Source organism: Chiloscyllium punctatum, chromosome 36 (genome assembly GCF_047496795.1).
Source record: "Chiloscyllium punctatum isolate Juve2018m chromosome 36, sChiPun1.3, whole genome shotgun sequence".
Lineage (NCBI taxonomy): Eukaryota > Metazoa > Chordata > Chondrichthyes > Orectolobiformes > Hemiscylliidae > Chiloscyllium > Chiloscyllium punctatum.
The window spans coordinates 56,904,395-56,914,847 of record NC_092774.1 but is presented as its reverse complement, the minus strand read 5'-3'; the positions used below and the strand labels follow the sequence as shown (position 1 = coordinate 56,914,847).

The following is a 10,453-nucleotide window of genomic DNA, read 5'->3' as shown; positions in this document are numbered from 1 at the left end:
ATTAACAAACAGTGAAATTCACAACTAATCTTGAAGTCGATGGGTCGAAGCCATCCTCGACTCTCCTCTCGATGTTTCCTTCAGCAGCTTTCCCCTACACTGGTGCTATGTTCTGTATCTTGCCTTTGAAGATGCGAACTAAATGTCTCACACTGATATACTGGCCCAACATAGGAAGTAGAGGTGACGCACATGTGGTGCTCTCCTGTTCTCTGTTCCCTTTGTTGTGGAGGATAATGCTTGTACCTGTCCGCTCGGGTGTGAGAGAACAATTCAGAAACAGAATGGTGTAATTATCCACCAATGGAGATAGCCCGGGTCCTGGGAGACAGAATGAGAAGCAGATGTTCTGGAAACTCTCGCTGCATATAATTCCTCGAGTAATGTAGAATGTATTCCACAGTGAGCAAGTCCCAGCTGCTTCGGGAGGTGAGAGGGCCCATCGTGTATGGTATGGTGGTCTAGGCGTATGATTCCCGCTTTGGTGAAAATGCTCCCACGCCTGAAAGGATCGAAAGCGAATAGGAAGAGACTAAAAGTCATTGGGAAGAGTAGGAAAAGTAATATTAAAATTAGATTAGATGAGATTACAGCGTGGAAACAGGCCCTTCGGCCCAACAAGTCCACACCAACCCGCCGAAGCGCAACCAACCCATACCCCTACATTTACCACTTACCTAACACTACAGGCAATTTAGCATGGCCAATTCACCTGACTTGCACATCTTTGGACTGTGGGAGGAAACCGGAGTACCCGGAGGAAACCCACGCAGACACGGGGAGAACGGATATTAAGTAGAACGTTTTCACAGAGGGAGTGGCTGGGATCAGGAAAGGCTGCCTGACAGTGACAGAGAGGCAGATTAAATGGACACAGAAGGGATTTCGGGGTGGTCATGGTCAAAGTAACAATGCAGAGATATACAGGGAGAAGGCAAGATTACGATACGAATAAAGGTACATTGCTCATTTTGGAGAAGCAGCAGAGCAAAGGTGGGCTGTGACACATTCTGTGATTCTGAGTGAACTGACAGTTGGACCAACAGAAGGTGGCAATTTATCCAAAGTTTATGTTTACACAGCCTCGACACCAGCAGCGTGAGATCTAACTTCTTGATTTGAAGCAGCAGATATTGCACCCCACTGAGCCTGATGGGATTTAAACGCGCAATCTTGTAAGCAGCAGGTAGACGCGCTCCCGTTGCGTCACAAGCCAACACGACAGGGTGAGGGAAGTGATCGTACTGCAATGATTTTACGTTATGATTGAGAACGGAGGACAACGGTTCATGGCTGTTCTGTCTCACTCACTCTCTCACTCTGTCTCTCGAACCAATTTGCAACTCTTTCTGAATAAAAACTGCGGATGCTGTATTTCAGAAACAAAAACAGTAGTTGCTGGAAAAGCTCAGCAGGTCTGGCAGCTTCTGTGAAGAAGAATCCGGTGACCCTTCCAAAGAGCTGGTGATGATTAGGAAAATGTCGGTTAATGTGCAGATGGGAAGGTGGGAGGAAGGCGGCGGAGTAAATGGTAGATAGGGATAGAGCCCAAAGTGAGACAAGAATGGTTGGACAGACAAAGGAGTTGAGAGCGATCTGTCTGGGAGGGTGAATAGCTGTTAAAGGAAACTGTTAAGGGCTAAGAATAGGTGGTGTGTACTGGCAGACTACGTGATAACAAGGCCTTGTGTGCGTCGTTGGGGGCTAAGATGTGGGGAAGTTCAGGCTCTAAAATTATTGAATTCAATATTGAGGACGACTGTAGTGTCCCCAAGTGTAAAATTGTTCTGCTGGACCACTGCAACAAGCCTGAGGCAGAGATACTGGACAGGGAACAGGGTGGTGTGCTGAAGTGGCAGGCAACTGGAAGCTCAGGGCCTTTTTGCGGGCAGAACCTAGATGTTCTGCGAAGCAGTCACCCGCTTAGTTTCTCCAATGTTGACGAGAGCACATTGTGAGCAGGGAATGCTGTAGTCTTGGCTGTAGAATGTGCAGGTAAACTGTTGCTTCACGTCGAAGGTATGTTCGGGCCCTTGAATACTGAGGAAGGTGAGGGAAACGGGCAGGTGTTCCAATTTCGGCTGTTGCAGGACAAAGTGCCATGGGTCTCTGGGCGGGTGATGGGAGTGAAGGAAGAGTGAACCCCAGGTGTAACTCTTGCCCATTTACCTCATCCCTCAAATAAATCCCTGGACATGGAATAACATTCGTTTGAATGATTCACTACCACGTGACCCACGGCTAATTCATATTCATGTTCCAGGGGCCTGCATCATTATTGTGTCACAATACCTGCATGCCATCATCGTGCATGTCCGATGACGTCCGGCCGGAATGCTTGGACACGGTTTATCATAGAAACCTCCCTGAGTGTCAGGCGGCCCTGCATCGGGAAGCATTGGGATGGCTAATTCTTTCTGAGGGCACTGTGTTTACGTTTGAACATGGTGATTCTTGAAATCATGAAATTCTGAGCGAAATCACAGTTCGAAAAGCAGAATGTTGGAATTTAGACAACGTTAATATTTGCACAACAGCGATACATCTTCGCAACAACATATTTCACGAGAGGAGTGAAGGTCTTTTGATTTCAATCTCGAACGTGTATGTCGCACACCAGATGAAAAGCTGAAAACTTGTCTGGAAAGGCTGCCGCGTGGCATTTTTTGCAGCTTTCCCTCCTCACCTGCTACCCCAACAAATATTTGAAGATGTGAACTAAATATCATCACAATGATATACTGGCCCAATGTCGAAAGTTGAGGTTACACACTTGTGGAGTTCAGGGTGGTGTTCTTCTGATCTCTGTCACCTTTGTTGAGGAGGGTAATGCTTGTCCCTGGCCACTAGGGTGTTCGAGCCAAATTTAAAAACAGAATGGTGTAATTATCCACCAGTGGAGACCCGCCCGGGTCCTGGGAGACAGAATGAGAAGCAGATGTTCTGAAAACTATTTTTTTGATTCAGTATCACGTGACCCATGCCGAATACATATTCATGTTCCTGGGGCCAGTATCATTATTGCGTCACAATTGCTGCAGGCCATCACTGGGCATGTCCTATGACGTCGTGTGGCGGCTGGAATTTGTGGTGACAGTTTTTTAAAGAGGGTCAGGCAGGCCCTGCATCGGGGCTTCCCTTCCTTCCACTGAAGTTCAAAGCCGATCAAACCCCGAAACTCCTCAGGAATCTCTGGAAGCACTTTTTCCCGATGTTGGCTAATGATTTCTGCAGACATTTGGTAAAGTTTGAACACGGTGAGAGCCATCGGCTTCTTACCACGTTCCCGAATTACTCGACCAATACTTAAAGTATTGATAGTGCTATAAAAGCATCGTATGATTACGGCTGAGAAAGACTGTATTTCGCTCAGTCAGTTCGTGTTTCTAAAGCGAGACAAAAGTGACAATGCAAGTGAAACGAACGAAATTGAAGACAGGCTGCCATACCACTCTGTTTGTATCCCCACACAGGGGTGGTTTCTGTGACATGAGCGTGTCTGCAGTGTCTGTGGTCAGACTGTTTACAATGAATGTCCCAGCCTTTATTTTGGTAAAGTGACACTGATAAAGGACAATTGCTATTTCAGTAATTGTAGTTTGAACATCTGCTTCTCATTCTGTCTCCCAGGACCCGGGCGGGTCTCCACTGTCGGATAATTACACCATTCTGTTTTTAAATTTGGCTCGAATTCGCTAACACTCCGGTTTCGTGATCTTACTGTTTTTTTCACATCTCAGACTCTTTGGTGCATTTAGTCAGCAAGTCCGGCTGTTCACCAAAATAGTTGTAAGTCGAAATGGAGCAAAATTATAGAATTAGGTCCAGATTTTCAGGGTACATGTTCAGAAGCACTTCTACACATTGAGTTTGTCAGATGTTTGGAAATATCCTACATAAACGGCAGAGGGTACAGGATCATTTGTCAGCTTTAAATCCGAAACTTTTTTTTTATTCAGGAAAGGGATTAAGGGACATGGGCCAAAGACAGATAAATGGAGTTAGGCCTCTGATCAGCCATGATTTCTTTGAACGTTGGAACACACTTGAGGGGCTAAATGGCCTACTCATATTCCGATGTTCCTATAATCTTAACCGTTTCCTTGTTGCACATTTGTGGCCTGTTATTGGGGACACAATCTGCAAGAAAATATTCTCCAGTTATTTGTTCCTGAAATATCGAATACAGGCACACCCAGGCATCTTATACCAATATTCGGACAAACACAGTCACAGAACAGATAACTGATTGAAGTCGTGCATTTGAATCTTTAGAAACGTAATGTTCTTGGTTTCCCGATAATGATACGCTTTCCTCAGTCCCAGATGGAACGACACAAGAAAAAATAGAAAAGCAGTAATGTTCTGGTCCTATAATCTCCAATCTTGTGCTGCCAGTGAAAAGCAACAATGCAACTTAAGTCGGGGTCGACTGCAACTCGGTCCTAATCTCCCAATGAACCGAGCACAGGCTCAGCAAAACTGAGGGAGATTATGGCCTGATCACGAAACCTGCGAGCAGCGTTGGCAAAGGCCCAAGCGAGTCACCTATAAAAGTCAGTCATCGACTTTCTAAACGAGCTCAATTGCTTACTTCCTTTATTTTATTGACATTTGCAAATCTGAAAGTGAGAATTGGGGATATGTGGCAGCGAGTGGCTGTTTGTGTGTCAGGTTTGCCTGTCAGTTTTGTTGATATTGAAACGAATTTGCTTTCAAATAAAGGCAAAAAAAGGACAAACAACTTTACATTCAAGAAGAGAAACAAAAGAAACTGGATGTTAGCGTTGAGAAAGAAGCAAAAAGGAAGTGGAATCTTAATGATTTTCCTGAGTTTTGAGCAGAAAGCATTGGAGCTGCGGACTTCTGCTGATAAATGTATGTATTTTCGTAAATTTTAAAAAAGTTATTTTGCCCTGATAAAAGAACTGGTCACACCCTGACTATATGTTCGAATACCTCAGTAGTAGAACAAAAGATTTTTATTCTGAGGTCGTGAGTTTGACATCCATATTGTGCAATGTTCCCGTTAAACTTTGTTTTTTGTGTGGAAAATTCGCTCTTTCTTCAACTGGCAATCGAATCATATTCAAACTGAGTTTTACTCCTGTTCGTTTTCTTCCTGTCCCCGTTGCTCGGTTATGAGGGAAACCTGAGAGTGAACGGGAGACAAGTTTGTAGTTGTGGCTTAACGGTGGCACTTGAAAATTGACAGATTCTACTCATGCATCGAGGCCAATAAATGGCTCAATCACAGAATTAGAACGGTCCAGTGCTATGGGAATTAATACCTGTCCATATTAAAGAACACTGACATGAGTAAGATGGGATTCATTTCGAGGAAAGAAATTAAGAAACTTCGTCACCCAGATTATCTCAGAGCAATCGTTGCCATGGTACGTTTTGTGTTACTTTCAATGCTCATGGAACCACTGCATTGTGACTTGATCTGGTACTCAGGATTTACTAAGTGATTTTGACGCATTTTGTTACACAGTTGCGACATAGGCTGGGGAGCAATTCCGGTACATAGAGATGAGGAGGGTCGAATCAATGAAACAAGAGGGCGATGCTATAACGAGGACTGTTACCAAATACATTTACCAATCTACGTTCATCCTATCGATTGTATTAGCATCATCAACACTTCTCATCAAAATAACTCGAGAGACTTTCATCACAATTTTCTGTGAACAGTTCTACATTAGCTTTGCTGAATGAACCCCAAATTTCTTGAAGTGGCTCCTTATTTTCGGCCCTGATTATTAATCTCTCTCCTCATGGGAATGGATCCTTCCCACCCGCTCTATCTCTCATCAATGTGTGTAGTTCAATTAGATCTGCCATCAGCCTCCTCTGTCCTGATCAAATCCAGGGGAACAGGAAACGTTGGGGCTATGGCGCGAACAGGACAAGCCCAGCACTCACCTTTCCTGTTAGAAGAATTACATGAGAAAGTTTAGAGCACAACTTTGGGCGTGTAGTTGTGGCCGAAAACTTAAGGTGTTGGCATAGAGATCCTTGGGGGCTCCCCCGCCCAGGGTGGTAACCTGCTGGCTGTGCATTCTTGGCTGGTGATTTTAAATGACTTCCGTATGGTTGCATTATCGCTCAAACTTCACAAAACCCGTCTCAATAAAGACCCATTTTCTCATGTCTGGGAATTGATTGCCATGCAGGAAACTCGGGTTCTGAACAAACAACGTACCAGACTCACAACGTCAGCTCTGTTCCCCTTTCCACAGATGCTGCTCGACCTGTTGGCTTTCTGCAGTATTCTCTGTCTTTATTAGGCACAAGTGCTGCTTTTCATTCAAGAACTTCAATCCCTGTCCTCTGGTAACTGACTCTGGTCAGTGGCAATTGGTTCTTCTGATCATTAAACTGCCCATTCCCACCGCTTCTTCTCCCATCATGACCAACAGCCCCAGGAAATCTCCACTTATCCTTCTTTGCTCCAAAGCGAACATTCTCCAGCTTGGGAATGTCTCCCCAGAATGGAAATTCCTCATCCCTGGACATGAGGCAAGGGAAGAGAATTTGGCAAAATATTGTCAGTTAGGAAATGGAAAAAAAGTGCAAATGTTCATGAAGCAAAACAGAAATCCCAGTATCCAGCTTTGTGATCCTTTAGGAACGATTTGGGAAGCGGATTTAGAGGAGAATGAAAGATGACCGGTCCGATTGAGCAGAGACAGTCCAGACACCGTCCCCTTGTTGAAGAGGCCGGGAGGTTGACTCTGATGTTCTCGGCACATGAACTGATCTGAGACATTGAAAGAATTGTCGTTCCTGCACATCAGGAATTCAAACCCCTTCTCCCCTGCGAGCCAAGGAGTGAACTCGGGAACAGGCAAAACACTGAAAGGCTGGAAGGGCGCCGGCCCCGGTGTAAGAGAGCTAGTTCCTCGTGACATGGATGTGTCTGCAGACTGTCCCCGGTATCTCCACAAGAGATCTCCCAGGCTTGATTATGGAAAAGCAAAACAGATAGACGACAATTGTAATTCCTGGCGGGGAGGCTGAATTATAAAATCAATAAACGATGGTGCCGCCCGTGTCTGCGACTGTCTCTGTGGCGCAATTGGTCAGCGCGTTCGGCTGTTAACCGAAAGGTTGGTGGTTCGAGCCCACCCAGGGGCGGTGTGTTCGCTGCCCTTCTTTGGCTTCGATGCTGTGCGCTTTTGATGGGGTCAGGAAAATGTTCCCCAAACGGAAATCTTCTCCACAAAGGGGTTTCTGAATTGAATTAATGTCTAACGGAAGGGATTGCGTCTGCTGAGAAGACGAGACCAAAAGAGAAACACGGCAGGTTTGACAGTACCTGTCGGAGAAAGCAGAATTTTGAAATGTTGCCTCTGATTCTCTTTCCACAGATGTTGCCTGACCTGCTGAGTTCCTCCTGCAATTTCTAACTGAATGTTCATTTCATCTTTTGGGGTGAAACACCTAAATATCTGCAAACACCATGTGCAGATATTTAACCCTTTCGAATCACTGTGAAGTGATTGGATTCAAACAAACTCTGCGATGATTCACTCTTTCTCAGCTCCACAGGCAGACAGACCTGGGAAGTCAAGCTGTCAGTGTGGTTCTGTATTCGTGGGCCGAGTGGTTAATGCGATGGACTTGAAATCCATTGCGGTTTCCCCACGCAGGTGTGAACCCTGTCGAGTACAAAATGAGAAATGTCGTCGAAAAGAAAGGGAGTTTCCTCCCCGGCTTCTTTTTAAATTCATTTCGGTGGAGAGGGAAAAATATTTCACTCAAATTGGGACTGGTGGGAATCTGCAACCCACTGCCTGTTCGGGTGGAACAAGCAGATACCCGCAGAGCTTCTTTTGAGGCTATGAGCAAAGTGTTTGGAAATGAGACTAGAACAGTGAGGTGCTTGAAATCGTGATCGAAATGAAGCAGGCACCTGAGGACAAGGGTGTTTCCTTTGCCAGTGAAAGATACTGCTTCACAAAGTTGGGCCTGTGGAAGGGAATCAGTGACGGTGATTATCTTTGGTTGTTCACCTTGTGAATGTTCCCATTGCTGCGCATGTCCGTGTTAACGTCAGAACTCTGCAGCATGGTGGCGTAAGATACGTACAGGGCCGGGGCGCAATGGATGATGCATCTGACTCCACCTACCTGTTTGAAATGCAGCTCTCAGCTTCTTCACACACCCCAATTAATCTTCTCATTGTCCTGAAGCCGGCATACGGTTTGAATTCCCGATCTGCAGGAATGAGAATCCTTTCACTGTCTCGCGTCAGTAAATGTCCCTGAGAACATCTGAGTCAACTCACAGCGCAGTCATATGAGGGGAAGCTGAAATAGCCCCACATGCTGCTCACGGGCACATTTTATTCTTCACAACTCAACGCCTCAACCACTGCGGCTCCTGGCAGTGGAAAAGAAACAATCACCAAAACCCAGTCTAAGCTCTGTGAATCTTCAGAAAATGAGCAAGCGTTCATCCCTTCGGATTTTCTATCCTGGGCTGACAGGGATGGGTTTTGTCACTCTTTTGTAGGGCATTGCAAGTGGATGTTTTGCAGAAAAGCACCACAATGGAATCTGATTAATGAGGACCTGGATGTTTTCGGTCTTTGAATGTAAGTGTTGTGCTCCAGGACTTTGCTGTTCACAGTTTATAATACTTATCTTCCCAGTCCCCTGTATCACTTGTCGACAATGTTTAATTTGTGTCTTGTAATCCTTTCACTGTCTGCTAATGAGGACAGCGTTTCCGTGTTTTACCTAAATTATCTTGACCTTGCATAGCTCAAGCCTCAAGCTAATTTCACGAGAAACCTTCTCCAGTTCAAAAGCCAACTGTTAATGATGGCTCTGTTTCTTGTCACGTGTCCAATTTCGGATCCCTTATACTCCTTCAGATCCAGGTTTCGCTCACAGAAACAGAACTGTCACCAAATACATTTACCAATCTACGTTCATCCTATCGATTGTATTCGCATCATCAACACTTCTCATCAAAATAACTCGAGAGACTTTCATCACAATTTTCTGTGAACAGTTCTACATTAGCTTTGCTGAATGAACCCCAAATTTCTTGAAGTGGCTCCTTATTTTCGGCCCTGATTATTAATCTCTCTACGCATGGGAATGGATCCTTCCCAGCCGCTCTATCTTTCATCAAGGTGTGTAGTTCAATTCGATCTCCCATCAGCCTCCTCTGTCCTGATCAAATCCAGGGAACAGGGTTGGGGCCGTGGCGCGGACAGGACAAGCCCAATACTCACCTTTCCTGTTAGAAGTATTCCATGAGAAAGTTTAGAGCACAACTTTAGGCGTGTAGTTGTGGCCGAACACTTAAGGTGTTGGCGTAGAGATCATTTGGGGCTCCCCGCCCAGGGTGGTAACCTGCTGGCTATGATTTCTTCGCTGGCGATTTTAAATGACTTCCTGTTGGTTTCATTATCGCTCAAACTTCACAAAACCCGTCTCAATAAAGTCCCGTTTTCTCATGTCTGGGAATTGATTGCCAAAAAAGGAAACTCGTTTTCTGAACAAACAACGTACCAGACTCACAACGTCAGCTCTGTTTCCCTTTCCACAGATGCTGCTCGACCTGTTGGCTTTCTGCAGTATTCTCTGTGTTTATTAGGCACAAGTGCTGCTTTTCATTCAAGAACTTCAATCCCTGTCCTCTGGTAACTGACTCTGGTCAGTGGCAATTGGTTCTTCTGATCATTAATCTGCCCATTCCCACCGCTTCTTCTCCCATCATGACCAACAGCCCCAGGAAATCTCCAGTTAACCTTCTTTGCTTCCCTTCCCCGCCCCCACCCCAGGTCGCCATCACCATCCATTCTCTCTCTATCATTAGAAGGGCTTGATACAGCGATCAAAGAGGGTTTGATGCACGAGAAAGGACGGGGGAGGATACTCAGAGTGACATTGGACGGGGGGGGGGGGGCGCAGAGACTGGGGGAAGAGAAAGAGAGAAAATGGGCAGGAGAGCAGAGCATCGGGGGTAGAAAACGCATGGGGGGACACAGGATGGGAGCAGACAGAGAGAATGTGGTGAAGAGGATTGGGGAGGAGAGAGAGAATGCGGAGTTGCAAAGTGTGAAGTGAAAGAAATTGGTTGCAGAGTGTGGGGAGAGAGAATGGACGGGGCAGTGGGTGGGGAGAGAATGGACAGGTGTCAATGGGTGGGGAGATAATGGACGGGGGCAGCGGGTGGGGAGAGAATGGACGGGGGCAGTGGATCAGGACAGAATGGACACGGGACAGTCGGTGGGAAGAGAATGGACAGGTGTCAATGGGTGGGGAGATAATGGACGGGGATATGGGTGGGGAGAGAATGGACGGGGTCAATGGTTGGGGAGAGAATGGACGGGGTAGAGAAAGAGAGCAACAACGAATGGCGGGAGAAGGTGGGGGAGAAAAGGAATGGATGGGGGCAGCGTGTGGGAGGTGAGAGAAAATGAGTGTAA

The 10,453-nt window shown here is 46.0% G+C and overlaps 1 non-coding gene across 1 annotated transcript; it reads left to right on the top strand.

The window, feature by feature from the left end:
- Positions 1-7,069: 7,069 nt before the first annotated feature.
- trnan-guu (transfer RNA asparagine (anticodon GUU)) lies at positions 7,070-7,143 on the top strand. Its single transcript has one exon. It is a non-coding gene; the product is annotated as a tRNA-Asn (tRNA).
- Positions 7,144-10,453: the final 3,310 nt, after the last annotated feature.